Source organism: Ischnura elegans, chromosome 9, assembly GCF_921293095.1.
Source record: "Ischnura elegans chromosome 9, ioIscEleg1.1, whole genome shotgun sequence".
Classification (NCBI taxonomy): Eukaryota; Metazoa; Arthropoda; class Insecta; order Odonata; family Coenagrionidae; genus Ischnura; species Ischnura elegans.
This window is the reverse complement of record NC_060254.1, coordinates 103,801,969-103,825,542: the sequence shown is the minus strand read 5'-3', so window position 1 is coordinate 103,825,542 and position 23,574 is coordinate 103,801,969. Positions and strand designations below refer to the sequence as shown.

The following is a 23,574-nucleotide window of genomic DNA, read 5'->3' as shown; positions in this document are numbered from 1 at the left end:
GAGGAGGGCCCCGGCTAATCCCGCTTACCGTGGCAGGTTGTGCAATACCCCCACACCCATAAGTATTATTTGTGCCTAAACCCCCCCCCCCAGCCTTAATTCTTAGCAGCAACCCTGCCTTTATTAACTTCTGAGATATCAAGTGAATCCTTTCACCAAGAAAACTCCGAATAAAAACCATCAAATTAGGATTTAAAGAATTTAAAAATAGTTCTGCTACGGCCTTAGAGAATGATTTTTTTCTCTTGAAAGTGTGGCAGCTTTTTAAATTATTTGATATCTTGGTAAATTCATTATTATGAAGATTGTCTTATTTCAATAGCCGCTTAAAATTTCTATCAGATGCAGCAACTGTGACGTAACATTTGGGTTTCACATACCCTTGGTCATGATGTAGTAATCCTGGTTTTTCTATGATATGTGAACATAAAAACTGAAATCGCAGGTTGCCTGTAATGATTTGCAGTCATAGGCGGATCCAGTGGGGGGCACGTGCCCCCCCACCCCTTAAGGCCCCTCAAAAATATGCAAGATTTTTAATACGGTCCCATTGTCATGTGATCGTTTTGTTTTACGAGGTATCCTGGTGTCCTCTCCCCCAGAGAGAAATCCTGGATCCACCCCTGTTTGGAGTTTATTAGAACTGCATCGTGCTCTCCAGCGCTTGGAATTCTGACCTCGAGATAGTCTACGACCGAATTTAACATCATACATATGTTGGTGTTATTTTTTGGCACTTTGCCTCAACTTTCAATTGGTAGTATCGAAAGTAGTAATACAACGACCACTAGCACGATTAAGAATGACCTTCGATTTATATTTCAGTATGTTTGAAAAATCGGCGAGGAGAAAAACCTGGTTTATCGTAAACTTAGACCATATAAGCAAGTACACCTGCCGTTCGGGTGGAATGCTGTGGCCAACATCGCACGGTGGGGAAGTGAGGGGGATGAGGGAGCGTGTGACGTGCTTGAGATTTAACGCTCATCCGCTGCAAAGTCGCTGAAAAGTGAAGATATTGGGCGTGCAAAATGATTATAGACTTAAAAAAGATATTTTTGCAATGAACTAAGGCATCTTATAGCCTTGACTGTGTGCAAAAAGTCACTTAAAACCAGATTAAGCAAGAATCGATTGTATTAAACACATTGATTAAGAACGTCATATGTAAACATGTGCGTACCCAGTGAGGGGCAGCTGCCCCCCCTAGAAGCAAAAATTGCAAAAGTCTTTAAGCAAAATCTACTGAAATTGAAACGAAAGTATTCAACAAAATAATATTCAAATTCCAAATTCGAGTTCAAGAAATCTGCTATTCGACCCATTTCTAATAGTAACGCCAGAAATATACGACTTTACGTTTCTTGACCATGGAGACAAATGATGGAATTATCTATCAGAGATTTTTCTATGCCAACAAATGAATGCCATAAATGTATATCTGGCACCTTGCTCCTTGGGAGAAGAACATCCCTCTACCCCTCCTCATACATTACGTCTCTTTATGGCAATCGAAAGCAAACCAATGCCCCCAGGATCAGGGTTTTAAACCAGGGAGCCCAAATAACCTTGGAGTCCTAGATAATGTGGAATCCCTGCTGAGAGGGTCCCTTGGGACTAAGTCCAGCAGTCATTCTAAGGAGAGAACTCAGCCCTCCCGAAAAGTTTAAATTCTCCCAATAAATCAGGCTTATTTCATCGTGAAAGTTTATTTGTTACTCATTTATATTTACTTCATTTTTGGAACTTATCATAATGGAAGCTAGATTTTATAATTTAATCACTGATTTCTTTGAATATATGGAACAAATTGGAATAGTGTTGTAGTAACTATGAGTTGCATAATTTTAAAAGAAGTAATTTATATTATTTCATCTTAATTTGAAGCGATTCCATGGTGCCTTACTGTCATGTCTTGTAAATTTTACTCTATTTATGTTAATAAAATTTTTTCATGTTATCTACCATCATTCTTTACCATTATGATATCGGTACACATTTAAATGCGTCTTTGGAAACGTATAAGAGAGAATTTGTCCACCTCTCTCCTCCTCCCTGGGTTCCTCCCTCTCTCTCCCATGGCTCAGCCAAGAGTGTGCAGATGCAGCAGTGAGTTCATTCAGCTGAGGGAGAAGCTTCAGATATGCTCAATGGAAGATTTTGAAGCTGTCTCTCTCTCTCTCATGCAATCACTGTTTTTTATGAATGTGAAAAGTGGCCGTGTAGTGTAGACACGCAGGCAGAAATTTGCTTGGGATAGTTGGTGCTTTTGTGGTAAGGGGGTAGCCTATACTGATATTTGTCGATGACAATTATGCACTCTCAAATCAAACCACCACAAACAATCTTTTTCTGTGCCAGACTGGAACCTGGGAGGAAGACTTCTTGCCACTCATCACCTTCTCCATGATCCTCATTGGGAAAAAGTGACAATGCCATTCACAGAAGACATTCTTGCTTGATGCACTGTTGTAAGCACAGACAATCTTCATTGATTCAGCCATGAGTATGTACTTCCAACTGATTCACAGGCGTAAATGGATCATTCATCTGAGTTTCAGTCATTCTACAAGAAAATTAAATGGAGAAATAAGATCTCTCTCACTTATTTCTATGACTAATACAATTTGAACACAAGCGTACCCAGCAAAGGGCAGGGTGGGGCAGCTCCCCCCCCCCCCCCTTCCACTTAGAAACAAGAGTCGCAGAAGTCTTTGAGCAAAATCAGTGCTGAATTGAAACAAAAGCATTCAAAAAATTTTCTTTAAACCCACGAAAAATGATATATATTAGTTTAAGATGTGTTACTAAAATAAAATTATTTTTTCAAGGAAATAATTTCATAAATCCCATTGCTGCTCCCCCCTCAGACCTCGGCTTGTCCCCCCCTAGTTATGATCCTGGGTACTCGCTTGAATTTTAATGTGTACCTAAACAAATAAAAACAAAATTGTAATGGATGTTTTACAATGGCACTTTTATTAACCCTTTAACGGTCAAAAGGCTTGCGATTTGAAAAAAGTTACAAAATTTGGCGGGGTGCATAATGTATATTTTATATGATTGAATCAAAATTTTTTTTCCATATTTTTATTCCAAAATGTTTTTTTTACAATAAACTTTTACAAATTATGATATTTTGTAAGCGTAATATGTCCTCTATATTTTTATCTACAGCCTTCATCTTTTGCTGAATGATTTTTTATTATTTTATAAATAAACAACTGCCAACAATTTTTTCTTCCTTAGTTTTTTGTTGCAAATTTAACATTGAAATTATCGCAGTATCACGCGTTGAGGGTTGCATTTCGTTCAAGGGGCAATCATTACTCCACCTTATACATTATGGTGCAATGATAAGCCTTTCTGTGCTGATTCTTTCTGATAAAAATATAAACGAATTATTTTAGATAAAATGTTCTATTGGGGGGAGTGAAGGAACTATTATATCCTGCATTTACAAAATTCTTTACAATAAAAAAAAAATGAATTTTCACTCCTGAAAATTATATAATTTTGCACATCATGACTTGTGAAATTGACTGAAACAGTCCTTACACAGTGCCACATTGCATTCTTTACATATTACGTTGCTCCTTTTCTCTTTCTTTTTAGTACTACAACTTTCACATCTTCGATATGTTTCAATTTTTTCAGGCATATGCAAACCTACATTCATAAGTTGAATTGTGTTTTTTACTGTTGCAGCACCGGTTGAGCTTCTTCGCTTTTTCGCGTAGCCTTTCAATGGCATATAATCTGACTTTTTCTTAGAAAAATAGTTGCCAATTAGTCCATTCACCAATTTTGACCTATAATTTAGATGACTCAAGTGTTTTTGCCCCTTATTCTTCAGTATTTCTGTATTGTTATATACAATAAAGTTATTCACTATGGCACAGTCAAAAAATAGTGAAAAAATTTGACCCACCATCGACGTGATTTTTTCCCGATACAATATGTTGATAGGTATTGATCAAACCTATCTACTCCACCCATATACTTATTGTAATCCACAATAGCCTCTGTGCATGGCACTTCTTCGTGGTTGCCAATTCTATGTCTCCTCAGAATTTTAGTAGGATGTACTGGATTGTGCATTGTACTATGTACTACATTATATGCCTAATCATCTCTGATTTCCAGTAGTGCAAGCTCTATTTCTCTTGCCAATAAATTTTCCATGGCTAAAATTTGAGGATTCATTTCTTCATAATACGAAACAAAGTAATGTAGAACTGCGTGTCAACAACAAAATTATGAAAAGACTTTGGCTATTGACATGTAAAAAACATGAACGTACCTCTTTGAAAACAATCCCCTATTTTCTAATATCTCTATTCCAACTGTGCAGCAGAGGTTTTGCTCTTTGTGAGTTTCTGAAAAATGCTACTGCAAAATGAGCCTACTGAGAAATGTCCTTTTCGTAGCTACGATCTCAGAAGAACACAAACTAGACAAATTTAGTGTTTGAATGATAATTAGCAGAGCCTGAATATTCTTCAAGTCGACCACTGTTGAGTGCAAGCGATACAATGTAAATAATTAGAGTTTCATTTCACCCCCTCGTATATAGTTACGATTTCCTCTCCAGCTCTACATTTGTCAACAGCTGGTAATGAGTAAGCGGTTCACCTAGCTGAAAAAAGAGCCCGTCTCGCCTGCTGGTCTAGTCTATCACATGAAAAAAAAAGTGGCGTCACAATTTGACGGAGTCCGGGAAGGAGAGACTACCCAAGAGCTGCGCTAATCGCAATAGTTACGTAATAGTTGCAACAATTGTTATTTGAGCTATTGCACATTATAATAGAATAATTGAAAAGGATGAAATAACTTGAGTTGTGATACAATGACAATAACTACAACTTGTAAATATTCATAAAAATATTTATAAAATAAACTAATAATTATTATAAATAAAAAATATAAAATGAATAAAAGAAAACGTAATTGAATGGGATTCATTTTATAAGTGACAATTACTAAAACAGTGGAATATATAAATACCAATTTTATCGCGCAAAAAAATTCAGAAATAGGATTTTGAGGATAAAAGATGAAAATAAGGGATTTTAAATACTTGAAAGATGCTCCTGTATAATTAATAACTTTTAAAATACATTTAAATGAATTTTACAAAGACAGAGAGACAAACAAAGGATAACAATCAGTGCTTACATGAGGAAGCAAAGAAATCATATACTGTAGCAGGGGGTAGGAAATTATTATCCCAATGACCTATAAAGGGTTAAACAGATTATTTGAAACCAAAAATTGTATATAATTGTAATTTACAAAAAAGAATTAACAAATACGTATCAAAAAACAAAAGAGAGCCAAAAAGATCTCGCCATGAGCTTAGGGTAAAGAGAAGGGAGAGCCTTGAAAGTGAGCAAAGATTATATCATGCGTATTACTCTATACAAATTATTTTCATTATATAAAATAAAGTTTAACCTTGGACTTTGATTCTGAAATATGTCCATTTTATTTGATTTTCACACTCACCCCTTTGCTTATCCTCATTTCTCAAAAGACTTCTTTGCTTCAACATGTTTCTATTCCATGGTCCAAGATCCTCATCCACCACACTTTCCAGGGGCAGTCTGGCCGGGTCGGCTGATAGGTGACAGCCAAGGGCCCTGAGCTAATGGGCCCATCACAATGCTCGCGTCTGTTGTGAAGGGTACGTGAATGGTGTAATAGAAAACTCAGATTACTCAAACATAAGATTTTTTGTAAAATTTATAATTCTAGGTTTTCATTAGTTGCTTTATTTATAAAGTAATGACAAAAATTATATAAAAAACAAATGAAGGTGTCAGAAGATTAAAGATAACTTGATGCTTATTTGAAAGGATTATTCCAAGGGTTATTTTATAGGTTTCTTTAAGATTTCAGTGCAGTTTTAAGGAAAAAATACTCTTAATACATAATAGAACCATAAAAAGGTTTTAATTTTTGTAAGCAGTGGACTTCTCACTTTTTGTGCTACTTTCGGTATGAAATTGCTATTTTTCATTATCGTTTATATTATTTTTTAGAGCCAGAATAGCATGGACATGCATTTTCCTAAAATTTTCTGAAGTAGGACCCCTGAATCCTCCAGGAGAAGGGCCCCATAGTGAACCCTAGCCGAGGGCCCCCAGTCACACTAAACTGCCCCTGGCACTTTCTCCCTTTAGGATCAACCTTGCTGGTCTATTCCATGTGTCATACAGTTCATCAATGTATTCTTTCCACTTATTCTGCATCATTCTATTATTTGGACAAATTGCTTCATTCTTAAACCTAATTTGCAGCATAGCCAGTCCTCCTTTAATACCAGATAGTGACACAGACTGGCTTATGATTCCCCTAACTCTTCTTCCCTCTCCAAGCTTAATCATTAATCTACCCAAACCTTCTCCTGTCTTTTCTCATCTACCCACCCATCCTTTGCTCTTAAATTATCTTAATGATATCTTCAGCAATCCACAGTTTCCTTGTCCTATGCCTTTCCATGTTCTCAATAAATATTTTTCAGTTGCATTTATTATTCCTTTTAATATTTTGCTACTGATGCCATAAATATCTGACAGTAGGTTTCTTGACCCAGGAGATGAAAGCCAGAAATATTCAATGGAGAATTTCCTAATCAGATGAATAAATGCCGTAAGTATCCAGCTCCTTAATCTCTCCCTTTTTTTAAAGAAAGCACCAATAAGAATTCCACCAATGGATTCAAACCCCAATTCAGGAAACGTGGGTAAGCTCAATGCAAATAATAGAGACTTTGAAATGGATAGCTTGAGGCATCACTAGGTGACATAGCTTCAAGTTGAATCAAAAAAACCTTGTAGATTTCAAATAAATGATTTCAATATTGACCAGTTTCATTGCTGTTCGTCAGTGTGTGTTACAAAGACTGGATACAGTAAGATTAAGACCTTATATGCACGTACAATGATATAGTAGACGAAGAAGGGTGGTCAAGGTGGGTAATGCTAGAGGGAGAGATTGGTGGTCCTTAAGTTATTCAGAGTTACAAAAACCTCTTACTAAAAACTCTTTCCAGCAAACAAAAGCTATCATAGCACAAATCAGCTACTGGGGGAATTTGTCTACCACAGAAGTGTATGATTTTGAATGTGTATGTATTTTTTTATGGTTGGTAGTGAGGCTGACGTATGAAAAATGTATATCTAGAAAAAAGAATTATAAAAACAGATCCCATACCATTTTGATGATCTGTTGAAGGCCAGGGGCAGGTGTCATTCCCCGAATGTCGCCTTTAGACGCATAGTCAGCTATTATGGCTGAAAAACAATTTAAATGATATTCATTAGGAGCCAGCTTACATATGATCTACCCTTATTATCATGTATGTTAATGCTCCTTGCATGTATAATAGTATGATAAATTGTATATGCCATTGGCCCTTAATCTGGCCTGTGTTGGGCCGCCAAGACACCCTCCTATTCCGAAATTGACGAATTTTACAGTCAGAATACCAATATTGACCAGTCGCTTGATGTCAATCATGTCCCATTCAACAGCATAATTAACACTGTCTTGAGTAAAAAAAAAAAATTTAATTTAATATGATTCAATCTCGTAAGATTCAATTCAATCTCAAGAGGGTGAGGATATAAATTTCAAAATTAATTATTGTATTCCACACCCCCAGACTCCCCTGCAGTCCTCCCCCTGAATACTCCTGGCACCCTCTGCCCATGGCCGTCCACTGTCGTAAGATGGCGCCCAGCACAGGCCTGACTTTAACCCTTTCACACCAGACGTCGTGTGTGGCCGACGGGCATTTTCATACGCAGAAGAACTGAGGTCAGGTATAGCTATCACAGATTTTTCAATGCAGACGACCGGATATATTGGCTCTGGCCGATGCGAGGGAAGGGAAGTGACCACTGAGGTAGCCAATGTTGGTTGCATTCAGGCCCAGCCTGAGACCCAGCTTAGCGAGTCCTTAGGGCCACTCCTTAGCAACTATAAGCCGGACCCTTCAACTCATTTATGATCATCCTCTCTGTAGGAATCCGTTGCGAGGTGGTCATATTGTCAATAGTTTTTTCAATGGTATATTTTGTGCATACTACAATTTTTTTAATGCTTTGAAATGAATTCTTCGTTTTGATCCGAGGTTAAGTAATTTGTAAAGGAAATTTTAGCGTTAAAAAATAACAGACTTAAGGACTTATAGCCTTATTACCTTATGCCGAGCTTATACATATTTACAAACACTGTTGTTATTAGCACAAGAAACCCGTTTAAAATTCCACAATGCTTAAAAAATACTAGTTATTCTTTTATAAGAGTAAATTATTGAAAATCAAATATGTACAGTGTTTGGTTGAAAAAACACTGGTAACGCAGTAAGTTGACCATGGATTCGTGCTATGATAGGGATAGAGGGTGTGGTCCAGTGGGTGGGGTAAGGGACGGACGCTAATCGCTGGGTGTTGAGCTGGGTGCCAAAACAGAGGGAGAAAAATACCCAGGCAACTCACCCCCAAAACAGAGCTCAATACAGAGAGGTTTGAAATATTCTAATGCTACTTGTAGCACGAAAACGTTTTCCTATTCTAGCCGCCAGTGCGAAAGGGTTAAATGAAGATGATAGGTATTCTTGGAAATTAACATGTGCATTGAGGAAATGTTTTTTGAATGAAATGACACTAATACATAAAAAATTTATATTCAGAAAAATCAAAACAAAAATAGATCTCATACCATTTTGATGATCATCTGGAGGCTAGGGGCAGTTGTCGTTGCCCAAAATTCACACATAGTCAGGTGTTATGGCTGAAAATCAATTTACATGATATTCATTAGGAACCATCTTAAAATGTTATTTGAATGATCCACCCGTATCATTATGTATGTTGTTGCTCCTGGAATTTGTTATAATAAGCATGATAAATTGCAAGTGCCAATTGTAGCAGAAAGTACCTAACCTTGGGTTGGTATCTAAGGACTTTCCGTCGATGGGAAATGTTGAAAGACCCAAGGTTGGTACTGGTGGTTACTTCCGGTATTCCCCATTACGGGAAAGTGATATGTAATGTCAAATTAATGCCTCGTATGGTAGGAACTATCAAATAAATACATAGCCATCCAGTGCCAGCTTGCTCATTTAATCTCTATCACCCTCCTGGGCTAAAAATACAACACCAATGACCCTTAAATAAAGACAATAGGTACCTACTCTTGGAAATTTATTAGTACCTTGAGGAAACATTTTTTCATGAAAGCATTTGTGTCTTTGTTTTTCGATTCAATTCCATTAATTGCATCATTTTTTATTTCAAATTTATATAAATTAAAATCAACAGTGATGCAATCAAGAATTTCCTTGCAGATATTGTCAGTGTTATTTTAAAGCACATAAAAAATATATGTACTTTATAAAAAACAATATCTGGGTTTTTTTACTGCATTGAAATAAAATGTTACTCCAAGCAAAACATCATGTATGTATTTCCCTGTTAGTGTTTCTCATATTAGCATTGGCGGATTTAGGAGGGGGGGGGGGAGCACAGGGGCATGTGCACCCTTAGACCCTTAAAAAATATACAAGATTTTTAATAATGTCCCATTATCATTGCATTCATTTTGTATTACGATGTAGCCTAATGCCCCCCCCAGATCAAAATCCTTTTCTCGTGCCCCCCAGAGAGAAATCCTGGATCTGCCCCTGCATATTTAGTACATATTTACACTATTATCCAACTAGACCATGTACAATTACTTTTGATAGGTTCTCAAGGTATGCAGAAATATTTTTATACGAGTATCTTTTTTTTTGTTCAGATTTCAAAATTCATTATCATCTCGAAATTCAAAATCATTCATTACTTGTCCCAAAAGTTTCTTAGTACATACCTTGGCTGAAATGTCTTTTTAATGTTAAATCACAGGTTTGACAAACATACATATATTTAAAGATGAAACATTGAAATGTCTTGGCTGTTGTTTAAATTATGTTCTCATTAAAAATTTGAGTGCACTAATACATATATTTTCTAATGCTCACAGGGCATGGTTGCAAGTAATTTGTTGCAGTAAATAAAAAAAAATCATTAACAATCTGCCCTGCAATCTATGACATTGTTGTGATACCACATCTGCTATCATCTCAAAAAAGGTAAAAATGGGTGATTGGTCAAATCCACAATTTTAAGAAATTCAAATACAAAAAGAATCTTTCACCAATTTGAATAAAAATCTTGGATCCATATTCACAAAATCTATATTTAAAAATATTTAAAATGCAAAAGTTATTAATAAAGGATACAGGAAGAGCATGGCCTTATATATACAATGAGTTAATAGAGGAAGAAAGCTGGCCACGGCGGGTAAGCTAAGAAGGGGGGCATGGTGGTCATTAAGTTATTCAGAGTTACAAAACCTCTAACTAGAAACTCTTTCTCGTAAACAAAAGCTATCATAGCATAAATAAGTTTCTGGAGGAATTTGTCTGCCACAGAAGTGTATGATTTTGAATTTTTATATAGTATTTGTGTATGGTTGTTAGTGAGGCTAATATATAAAAAATATATATCTAGAAAAATGATAACAAAAAGAGATCCCATACCATTTTGATGATCTGCTGGAGGCCAAGGGCCGGTGTTTTTCCCCAAATTTTGCGGTTACACGCATAGTCAGCTGTTATGGCTGAAAAACAATTTAAATGATATTAATGATGATGATAGGAAGTTACAAAAACCTCTTTCGAGAAACTCTTTCTAGTAAAATAAAAGCTATCATAGCATATAAATCAGTTTCTGGAGGAATTTGTGTACCATAAAGGTGTATGATTTTGAAAGTGTATGTATTTGTTTTTTTCATGAAATGAGACCGATTTACAAAAAATGTGTACCTAGAAAAATGATAACAAAAACAGATCTCATACCATTTTGACGATCTGCCAGAGGCTGGGGGCAGGGGTCATTCCCCAAATTATGCAGTGGACTCGTTCCAGTCACGTGTTATGGCTGGAAAATCAATTTACATGATATTATTTAGAATTCAGCTTAAATTGAACTATGGATGATCTACCCCCAGTGAGAAATGGGTGGTGGAATCCACGTGGAACCCACGTGGAGATGTAACGTGGATACCACGTGTTTTTGGTCGTGGAATCAACGTGGAACCCAATTGGAAATTTGGTGGAAAAATTAAAACAGCAGTAGGTGCTGTCCTAAAACCATTAAAACCTCAACCACTCTATATCTAAACCTTCTATATATGTGTCTATGGTTTTTCATGTGCTCTCATGGTTGCCTTTCCACGAATTATATAAAAATAGAATGTGCGATACATTTTCACATAACTAGCGTGGTTTCAGGATGATAAATGACGCAATGTCACCAGAGAGTTAAGTTCCACAAATTAGAAATTCTGTTTAACATTTTATGCTAATCACCACAAATCCACTTGAAATCAACGTGGATTCCACGTGGGTCCAACCACTCAATATCCACCACCACCATATATCCACGAGTCAACGTGGATTCCACGTGGGTTCCACGTGGATTCCACCACCCATTTCTCACTAGGCCCTCATTATAACTTATATTATTGCTCCTGGAATTTTTTATAAATAGTATGAAAAATTGCCTATGCCAAATGGCCTATAAATAAAGGTCCGTGGAAGACATTTTATTTTTTGCTAAAATTCATTTTTAAACCATGTGATTTTTGTGTTATAGAAAATCTTGGCAGTGTTTTATAATGCTACAATTTTTCCACATTTATAGCCATTTATTTTATGGAACACGTTTCATGAATACTAATACTTTTATTAAGCATTTTACATAACATTTAACACAATTTCGATTGTACAAAATTTCTGATAAAACTAAATGAAGGAAATGGTCAAGTATGTAGTATTGACATATATACGATCAGCTAATGGCAAATCCCCACTCCCTAATATATGTCTACACTTGGAGAGCCATTCCAGAATGTTTGGATTGTCAAGTTTCTCCACACTAAATAAAGTCTTTAAAAATGCTTCAGCAGTAGCGACAACAAGTTCCTCCTTCGCTTTCTTTGACTGAGTGACTGTGTGTTCAAATTCTTTAATTGCAAACTCAGCACAGTAAAATGTGCTCTGTCTTTCACAAAAAATCCTTCTGAGTTGAATTCACTTACCCTGGTATGAGCAGTAGCACTAGCTTTTGGAATTTTAAAATTCGTTTCCATCGTTCGATATTTAAAGCTGGAACCACGATAAATAACAGTCCAACCGCAAAACACAACCTCTCATAATGGTGTTTTCAAACTGAGTGCTGGGTAATTACGGTATTACCGTAGTACTGTATAACTTACAAATTGGCCAAAATATTTCATGTCGTGGGTTCCCTTTCGATACCCCTCACCCAGGTGTTGAGGGAAGGTAGGACATGCAGCTAGATACAACAAAATCGCTTAGTTTAGATTACAGCTGTTGCCAGTCGGCCAGGAAAGGCAGTGAAATAAGTACATGTAACTCAAAATAATTGGATTCATAGAAACGGGAAAAATTATTTCCCATTTATCAATCCTAAAACATGTAGAATGAGGCTTTCTCACCCGAAGAAATAGATGTTAGATTTGGCCAAAGTCAAAATGCTTTCTTTTTGCATTGAAGCTCAGTGGAGATCCGAATATCCGACCGCTTATAAGGAGAACCCCTCTCCTCCTGTCCTTTCTGTTCCTACCTTCCCTTCCCCAAATGCTAGCACTTTGTGCCTTCAAATAACTATCCGTGTGTATGGATGTCTTTTAATGAATCGAATCGCTCAGTTGACGGGATGGCACCGTTAACGGTCGCCGTGGTCACCACGACACCCATTTCAATGTGGCCCAGCAGTGCGCCGTTCACGGCGTGAAATACAGGCAGTGCTACAGAGAGGCCGCTTTCTGAAGAAATGACTCTTTGCAATCAATAATTTCCCTGCAGATATTATCAGTGTTATTTAAAGCACATAAAAACTATACTATGTTAATACCAATATTTGGAGTTATTTTTTCTGCATTCAAATCAAGTTAAACAAAACAGCATGAATTTCCCTGTTAGTGTTTCTCATATTAGTACATGTTTAAATTACGAGAGGGGACCTAACGGTTGAGAGAGGGATCTGCTTTTCCCGTAAAGGGTTCCAAGCAGTGATATTTTCTGAGTCAGCGTGAGAATCCTGGTCGCCTCTGAGTGCATCTGTTTGTCTTTGGGATTTTTTTGGTTAATCAACTTTTACCGATTTAGCGAAAAGGTGTGATGGCTGACTGGCGGGGTGGACATGCGGCAGTGAAGTTTATTTTATTTATTTTTTTTTGTAGGGGAAAACTCCCGCAGAAACTCTAGTGATGCTTAAAACTGCTTTTGGGAATAGTAATCTAAGTAAAGCACGTGTCTACGACTGGTTTTCGCATCTCAACAATGGACAGATGTCGATTGATGACCATCCTCATTAAGGGCACCCGTCAACATCAAGAACGGACGGCAATGTTGCAAAAATCCACTCCCTCATTCATGAAGATCGTTGCCGAACCATAGAAGAACTTTATAGGTATTTTGCAGAGGTTAAGGGAAACTATCCGGAGAAAAAGGGCTGATCTTTGGCACACAGGTGATTGGTTCTTCCACCATGACTATGTACCCGCCCACACCGCAATGTCCATGAAGTGGTTTTTGACAAAAAAAGGCATCACGCCAATCGTTCACCCCCACTTTTCACCAGATATTGCCACCTGTTACTCTCTCTACTTCCTAGACTGAAAAGGGATATTAACGGAAAAGGTTTTGGGATGGTAGGTGAAGTAAAACAAAAATCGGTGAAAGGCCGAAAGAACATTGATTTTAGTGAATTAAAAAATTGTTTTGAAGTGTCGAAGTAACGATTAGATGAATGAATGTGTTGCAGTCAATGAGGATTACTTGGAAGGTGATAACAATTTATAGAGAAAATATTGATTAATGAAAAAGTTACTGCGCAATTCCCGTTATTTTTGGCTCCCCTCATGTATTATCCAACTAGACCATTCACAATTACTCTTGATGGGAACTCTATGCAGATATTTTTTATTATGAGCACCTTATTTGGGTCAGATTTCAGAATTCACAATCATCTTGAACTTCAAACTATTCATTTCTTATCCCTAAACTATGTCTTAGTATGAGGGCTGGAATGTCTTTTTGAATGTCACATTACGGGTTTTACAAATATATGTATCTAAAGATGAGGTATTAAAATCTCAGGGAAATATTTAAATAAAGTTCACTTCAAAATCTTCAATGCACTAATATGCTAATATACTAGTATGTTTTATAACGCTCACAGGGAATGGTTGCATGTAACTTGCTCTCCTAGATTTTAGTGACAAGATTAAACAGTGGCATTTACCAGGACCCACGTCACCCTGGGCTTCCCAGGCAACTACCCAGGGTGGCGTATAGCTAGGGGGCAACCAAACGCCCAAACAGCAAAATTAAATTGTTTTCCAATTTTAAAATTTTTTATTTTTTATTCTATCTCATGGTGTAAATTTATTTTTATTTTTGCGGAAGAAAAGGTAGACTTTGTGAAAAAAAACTCATAAAGTTTCATGGCTATTATCCATGTATATAATAAAAATATATCACTGCCACTCATATTATGTTGGTTCTTGAAAAATATAAGTCTATTAAACTATTTGGATTAAAATGTTCTTATTACCTCCGAAAATGCTCTCTGGTATTTCTTTTTAACAAAAAATGTACACTGCATTATACACAAAAGAGGTGATGCTACACAATGGCTCAGGGAGGGGTCAGGCTTTGGAGGATAGACCCCTTCCGCCCCGAATTCAGAGAAAATTTTTAATTAATTTCATTTTACTTACTTAATTGCATTGATATTAAGTATGGAAAAGTGTAAGGATCGATAGAATATCCCTGAGAAAGCTGTAAACCTCACCATTTTGAACCAGTCATGGTTGAGCTTCCACGCGAGACAGACGTGGGCTGGTGCTTCGCTCGAGACAGGCAGGTGCCTTAGTGATGTGTTCAGTTGCGTCCAGAGTATAAGTGCATTCAATTACGAGGATAACTTCCTACTCAATTTAGAAGCTCGAGTTACTAATATTAAGTGGAAACCGCAGTTTAAAATGGCTAATTGCAGTGTATGTAATGTGAATGTTCTTAAGCGCCAGCTAAGGATTACCTGCAGTGAATGTCAAACTCAGTGTCACGCTACTTGTGTTCACTTGTCCAAAGAGGATATCGAGTATATTGGCGCTGAAAAGCAAAGTTGGCGTTGTCCTACCTGTGCTGCGGAAAAACGTAAGAGCATGTCAGTAGTTCCACTGACGGATACGGACACTGCTAGTATCTCTCATATTATAAACCTTCTAGAAGAAGCTAAAGAGGACAGGAAACGCATGGAATTGGACTTGAACAAGGCTATTGAGTTTGTGCACAATAGATTAGATGAAAATACTAAAGTGCTTCAAGAAAACTCAACGCAGATTGCTGAATATTTAGCGACAATAGACTTACTTAGGCAAGAAAATGTTGGCTTAAAATCTCGAGTGAGTGAATTAGAAAAGAGGTTAGACGACCAAGAGCAATATTCTCGCGTTAATGACCTTGAAATACACGGCATTCCCCAGCAACCAAATGAAAATACCTTAGAAATCGTGAAAAGTGTGGGGGACGCCCTTGGTGTTAAAATAACCGACGATATGGTGAACACATGCCACCGATTGGGAAAGAAGGGACACGAAGGCGGAACGAGAGGTATCATAGTCAAATTCGTCCGTAGGTATACAAAAGAAGAAATTCTTCAAAAGAGGCGAGTGAAAAGGACCTTCTCCACACGGCACCTGGGCTTGGCGACCGATACTCCGGTGTACATAAACGAGAGCCTGAGTCCAGGTCGGAGGAGACTCTTCGCTGCTGCGCGTCTTGCGAAGAAAGAAAAGGGATACAAATATTTATGGCTAAGGCATGGGACAATACACATGAGGAAGAAGGAGAATGATCAAGTAATCACTCTGAAATCCTCTGATGACCTGGAGAAACTGTAAGCATTCTGTGAGTGAGTTATGTATGTCTTCAACCTATCTTTACTAACAAAATGCAGAGTACTGTTAATGATAATGGATTTAATGGTGGCAGGTTCCTTGTCTTGCATCAAAATATAAGAAGTCTAAGAGCTAATTTTGATAAATTTGTATTTCAACTAATTAATCTCGATATAAAACCCGCTGTAATTGTTTTGACAGAAATTTGGGTCAATGACACTGAAGTATCTATGTATCAAATAACTGGCTATCGGAGTTTTGATGTGTGTAACAATAACTATAGGGCTGGAGGAGTTATTGCATATGTAGCAGATACTTATGAGTGTTCTTCTATTGATCTGGGTGAATTAAAAACTGCTGATATGGTTAAAATATCAGTAGGGATAAATGATTCTTCTTGGATAAGCATTATTGGTGTATATAGACTTAATTTTAATCCTGTTGAACATTTTTTGAGTGAATTGGAGAATGTATTAACCATCTCTAGTGAGAGGAATTTAATTGTAATTGGTGATATTAATTTATGTTTATTACAACCCAACGATATTTCCTTTGAATATCAAACCCTTATGGCTAGTCATGGACTGGACCAGCTTATTCGAGTACCAACTAGAATTAGCAAAACGGGTAGTACATGTATAGATCACATTTTTTGCAGAAGTAGAGATAACTATAAGTATGAGGGAAGAGCGGACGATTGGGGTTTAACAGACCATCATGCTGTATCATGTTCTTTAAATATTAATGTACCCATTAATATATACGAACGAGTTTATCGAAGCCATTGCCGGATAAACTTTAACCATCTAAATAATAGTTTGCTAAGATGTGACTGGAATGATGTTTATTCACAACAAAATGTCAATGAAGCCTATGAAATATTTATAAATAAACTGAAATGCTGCATTGAAAAAGCTGAATACGTGTCAGACAGTAACAGATCGGGAGGAATGAAGAGGCCATGGATGACTTACGCTTTGTGCGGGAGAATTTCTAGGCGAAATTTTCTGTATAAAAAAATGAGGAAACACCCTGAAAATGAAAAGCTAAATAGGTACTACGTATCGTACACGCAAAGATTAGAATATGATATTAAAAAGCGCAAAGAAAAGTATTACAGGGACCTATTTGATAGTAATGTCAATAATACCGCTGCTCAATGGCGCATTTTAGATTCACTCACGGGAGGAAAGCAAGGAAATGAGAATTGTGTAAAAATTAGAACTAGTAATGGTATCGTTGTCACTAAGTGCCAGGACATTGTAAACGAATTTAGTTCACATTATGGTAAAGTAATTCAAGAATTGACCCAGAACAATTATTTTGAAAGTAATACGAATAAATACAAAGAAATATTCCCAACCTCCAATTCAATTGACTCACTGTTTTTTGTTCCTACTGATGCGAAAGAAATTAGCAGCATTATTAAGGAATTAAAGTCTAAAAAATCTAAAGGTGTTGATAATATTTCCACACAAGTTATAAAAGAAGTAAATGCAAATATTTCGGAGGTCCTTGCCCATATTGCTAATCTAAGTATGTATACTGGAATATTTCCTAAACAATTAAAAACTGCAATAGTGATACCAATTTTTAAAAAAGGTGATAAAATGAACGTAAATAATTACAGACCAATATCCCTATTATCTGTATTTGCTAAAATAATAGAAAAAGTTGTTAAAGTCAGACTTCTTAAATTTCTAAATCAGCATAGTTTTTTCAATAAAAACCAATTTGGATTTATGAGTGGTAAGAGTACAGAGGATGCATTATTAAAATTCTGTTCAGAGCTGAACGACGGACTGAATAAGAACTGTAGAGTTGCTGGCTTATTTGTAGACATTACCAAAGCCTTTGACTCCATTAATCATAACATACTAATGAATCGATTATGGGAAGCGGGTATACGTGGAACTGCATATGATTGGTTTCAAAGTTATCTTTGTGATCGAGATCAATGTGTGCGTCTCAAAAATTGCTACAGTGAAAAGATTCGACTCACCTGTGGTGTCCCACAGGGTTCTGTGTTGGGACCCATACTGTTTTTAATATATGTAAACAATTTATGTGCTGGCAGGTTTAAAGGTCAATTAACGTCATTCGCAGATGACACTGCACTAAGTTACTCTGTTAATAGTGTTGATGATCTATATGAACACATACAAAGTGATCTATTAACACTCAATATGTGGTTTTCGGCTAATTATATGTTGTTAAGTGAAAAAACGAAATATATTATGTTTAGCATGAGTAAATCTACCTCAAACAAAAGTAAACTATACTATCAATGTGCAAATTGTATAAAAGATAATGTTACTTCCTGTGATAAATGTATTTTGATCGAACAGGTTAGTCACATAAAATATTTAGGTATATATTTTGACCAAAATTGTAAATGGAAGTCTCACATAAATAAATTAAAATCAGAAATGATTACTATTGTAAGAAAATTCTACTTCCTCAGATACATATGCCCTGAATCAGTGTTAAAAATGGTATATTATGCTCTCGTTAATTCAAGATTGCAATACGGAATAGCCTGCTGGGGTGGAGCATATTTTATCAACATTAAACCATTGATAGTGGCGCAAAAAAGGGTTATCAGGGTTATAACACGATCGTATAGGAAAAGCCACTCATTTCCTCTATTCAAAAAATTAGATGTCCTCCCACTAAGGCATTTATTCATTTATAAAGTCCTTAGAATATTCTATAACCGTAGTGGTGAAAAGGCCCGACCACAAAACTATGACATTAGAGCTTGGAGAAACTTCCATATACCTAGGCCGACGACCGAAATTTATCGACAGTCATACAATTACTTAGGGCCTAAATTGTTTAGCATGTTGCCGAGTAATGTAGCAAACTCGGAAAAAAGATGGGGATTTAAATCCGCCGTTAAAAAATGGCTTATGATGTGTGAGGAAGTAGAGTTTCTACTAAGAAAGGTGGGTTAAAAAAGTTTACAATAAAAGGTATATTGTATATTCTATGTATGTAATTATGCGTTTATATAAGAAAAATAGTTATCCTTGTCCAAATATTTGAAATACGTTTTGTAATAATGAATGCAATCGGCAATAGAACAAATAACTGAATACAAAGAAATTTTACTTCTCATGTGTGCTAGCACCAGACCTATGTAAAAAGTTTATGATGGTAGCCCCAAAACTACTAAAAGGGGTACCTATATATTCCAAAATATTTAAGTATGTTCTAAAATGTAATATTTGATTGTAAATGGAATAAATTATATATTATTATATATATATTATTATTATTATTATTATTTACATATCTTAAAATTTTCTGGGGGAGGTCCCAGCACCACCGGCTTACAATGGAAGGCATTCCATACCATCCAGATCCCACAGCATTGATTGTCCCCTCTAAAATTCCCCTGTCCTTAATTCCTAGCTGTACCCCTTTCCCCGGACCACTTAATTGGTATATGTAATTGAGGGGTATTCCATACCAAACCCCCCTTAGTAGGGCAACACAACATCAGTTTGCTCTGCGTTTTCCCTTGTGCGGGCCCTGGTATTGATGTACAAGTCATTTATATTTTGACCGTAACAAAGATAAGAGTGCTATCCACAAGCATTCTTGTTCTTTTCCGAATCCAATCAATTCCGCATTACAATATTTGAGTGCTCCAATTTTGGGGATTTGATGGATTTTAGGGTGTTTGCAGATTATAAAGCATACAAGCCTCAAAGTCTCAAAGTCTGGATCTACAGGCTTTATATAGTTGTGTTCGCTAGTTTCCTTGTGTTCACCCATCCCTATTTCCTTTGATGCCAAACGTCGGGTTGAATCGACGAGCATTTTCATACGCAAACGACCTGATGCCGGCTATAGCTGACATGGGGGAAGGAAGGTGACTGGTGAGATAGCTGTGGTCGTATGCATTCTGGCCCTGCCAGAGACCCAACTTAGGGAGACCTTAGGGCCACTGCACCGTAATTAAGCCCGACCCTCCCCTTATGGGATCTGCTTTTATCCCACTCCACAATGTTGATTGTAATGCATTTACGTACATGAGTAGGCAAAAAATGTCTTGTGAACGCATAACTCAGCTAAAAGGTTTGCGCCGAGTGCATTTAAATGGGTTTATTATAGTATCCTTTGTGTTATGTTTTCACTTAGGGCGTGTCAAGAGGTGTGCCTACGCGGCAGGATGACCAGCCACAGAAATTGCATGATGTCGTACATGTGACATAAAACAAGCTAATGCAAAAACAACAAGAAAAAGGACAGGTGGGATACAACAAGAAGAGGAACTAAGGCGTTTTGGTAGGATGAGAAGTACTTGTGTACTAACTTGGGTAGCAATCTGTGCAGCCATGGTAATGCGCATAGCAGACAGACAAATAGACATCCACTTCTAAATATATGTAGAAGATGGTTAGCTAGATTTATAAAATCCCTTCTTACCTTTTATAGGAGGAATAGGGCAGGGGCGCAGCTAAGGACAAAGGCTGGGGGGTGGGTTTAGGCGCAGCTATAATACTTTGGGGTGTGGGGGTATTGCATAACCGCCTTAAGATTAATGGTGTAAAATGGCAACCATTACGGTTTTCTGAGGGATATGTGATTAATCCTAATACTATTCTATAAGTAATACAAATCCATTAAGTAAAATGGATTAAACTTAAAAATTTCTCTGAGCTCTGGAGGGGTTTTATCCCCCACGCTGCGCCACTGGAATAGGGGATGCTCAATTGAGTATTGAGTTTAATTCTCAATTGAATTGCGGTGGAATGATTAGAATGGTGGAAAGTATTTCAATCTTGTTAGAATCTAAGAGTGAGGGATCGATACTTATTCTAGGAATTAAGGTACAGCAATTCCAATGGAAAACCTTGAAAATGTCATATACCTCTGGGTGGTTGGCCGCCGACATGCCAGGGAGTTGTCCTTGATGTTATGGCCCTGAAATAGTGAAGGCATATAATTGTAGATAAACCTCATTTATTGATGAAAATTAGAACTGTGTGACATCTTAAGATAACAGAAAAAATGTTATTCTAGACCTAACGTTGTGTGTTTTTAATGTAATAACCACTATTATCCAAGATTATTACAAGTTTTTCCAAGAGAACTTTACATTTTTTAGAATAAGGGTGTTCATAGGGGAGAATTCTTGTATTCAGAAATGTACTATGGGAGACATAAGTGATAATTACATAGGGGTCAGTGTTTGCCAATATCAATACCACCATGGGAATAGATTATCCCACAGCAAGGTACTATTGTTTTCAATAATTTGTTGAAAACCACACATCCAATTTTCCTATCAGGGCCAGACCAGTAAAACTTGGATAGCTGGCATACAAGGCTAATTGCACCCAAGGTCAAGGATGTGACGGAACTAGCAAAATTGGAGTCAAAGTATATGCGATGTGAGCAAAGTCTGGAAACGAGCACGTAGTCTCGTAGCTGATACTATTGCTATCATCATTGATTCATAACTAATTATATTCAAATGTGAGTTTGCACAGACTACTCTGAGTGCTTGAAGGAGCTTTGCAGCAGCCTGAAACTATGTACAGTGTCGTTAACCTCAGCTTCAATATCAGTGTGGCAATAGAAATGTAATTTAATTAATTATGAATTAATTTGATTAAAATCCTGTTACTTCTCCTTGTTTAAAAGTGATAAGTGCCATGGAAATTGAATTTTCAATGGAAATAAAGTACATCCAAATGAATGTTACTTCCAGAATCAGTTAATGAGCAATCTTCCCAGCTATAGAAAAAGGAAAGCAGTCCAATGATCCGTGATTCTCCTATCCTATTAGGCAAGTTAAGAGGCAGAATATCACTCATGTTTGAATGGTGGCAGGAATGGATCCAGATTGCAGGGGGAGGCACTCCTTTACATTGAGAGGAATCAAAACATCTGGGAGTCTACCATTTCAATCCTGTTGGCATTTGCATGAGGTGGAAATCTCTCTAGCTTACGTCCACACCAATACTTCTAGGCACACAAACATACGATACATTCACTTACCTCTTGAGGTGGGACTTTGGGCCTCGCCGCGGGTCACAGGTGGTCTTGATGGCGGTAAAACCTCCCGTCCCCATCGGGATGGTTCCGCGACGCTCTCTGTCCCAGGGCCTGGCGGACAAGATCTTCAATCCGTCTCTCTATAACCCCCACCATCCAGTCAATTTCATTTGTAATAGACGCTATATCCAGAATTATGTTGTTATACTGTTGCATGAATTCTTCAACTGAGGGACGGTGGAGGTGGGGCCCTGGAAAGTCTTCCACCCCCCTGGCAGGGCCCTGTTGTTCAACATTGAGGTCTTCCCATGGGTCTTCTACTAGGCCTTCTTCTCCCGGAGGAGGAGAGGCGGTTGGTGAAGGGCGGCCCTCCTCCGGGGGCAATGGGGACGTGGCTATCGGCATCTCTGCAGTTTCATCTGACGTCGCTGTTTGCAGCAATGCCACGTCAGCCCCTGAAGTCTCCAACTCCTCCGGGATAGGGCCCTCGGCAGCCAATTCCTCCACCTCTTTGCGTCCTAGGCATCTGCCTATTATAGAGAGGAATCCTTCTTGATCACAAATAAATTTGGGCCCATTTCATTCCCACCCCATAGATTTTGCTATCAAAATGGATTAGTTAATGACACTTGTAGACTATGCAGGATAGAGAAAGATCGTTTAATTTGATTGTATAATTAGAAGAATTGGAGAAGAAGCATTCACCTGGGTTCCTCATGGGGAATCTAAGTGAACAGTTGGGCATTAGGGACCCTAAGTGTCTTATATGTGTAACACCTAGTGAGGTTATCAAGGCTCTATTGCACCCTTGCAATGCCAAGGACCCATCTACTTCACTTGGGAATCAATCCAGTTACGACTCCGTACTAACTTACAAAAATTCCATAGCTCTAAAATACTACTACTAGAGTACTACTTCAGTGTTTTCCTAAAGAGGGGCTAATATGGCTTATTGTCAGTGTGAGTTTAAAAAACTATTTGTATCCGTTACTCTAGCAAGTCGTTCATTAATATGCCTTCACATAGAAATTATTGGGAAGATGATTGCAAAGGAATGTGTTTATCTAGATATCTCATCGACCGGAGAAAAAATTCCCAGCAAACGCCACAAAAAATCATTATATGCATCGATTACATGTTCGATTCATGATAAATATGATCTTCATGTCCCGTTTTTGACTTTGAAGGAGTAATACAATGCAACGGAATTGCTGGAGACTTACCGGAAAGGAAATCGATTAAATAATTCATGACTACGATAAATTTCCGCCAGGAAAATTGAGGCTGGGAAATAACACCTTCATACGGGGCTCTAGCAAACTCTTCCTTGAGTAAATTTACCCGAAAACCAAGGAAAATGCGAGTTTCCTGGACATAAAATTATTTTTGAGAGAACCAGATCCTGGTTGCTAAGCAGCTATCTCTGTGGGATGTATTTGAACAAAAAATGGGAAAAATATATATTCTTAAGGGCGTATTACACGATATAATAAAGTTTAGAAGTTGTTTTGTTAC

At 37.2% G+C, this 23,574-nt stretch overlaps 1 long non-coding RNA gene across 1 annotated transcript; it reads right to left on the bottom strand.

The window, feature by feature from the left end:
• Positions 1–1,818: 1,818 nt before the first annotated feature.
• Positions 1,819–22,923, bottom strand: LOC124165153. Its single transcript, XR_006866128.1, has 7 exons — positions 22,063–22,923; positions 20,930–20,982; positions 10,913–10,994; positions 8,731–8,802; positions 7,219–7,298; positions 5,509–5,674; positions 1,819–2,566 (listed from the first exon to the last, which is right to left on the bottom strand). It is a non-coding gene; the product is annotated as an uncharacterized LOC124165153 (long non-coding RNA).
• Between the last annotated feature and the right edge of the window lie 651 nt (positions 22,924–23,574).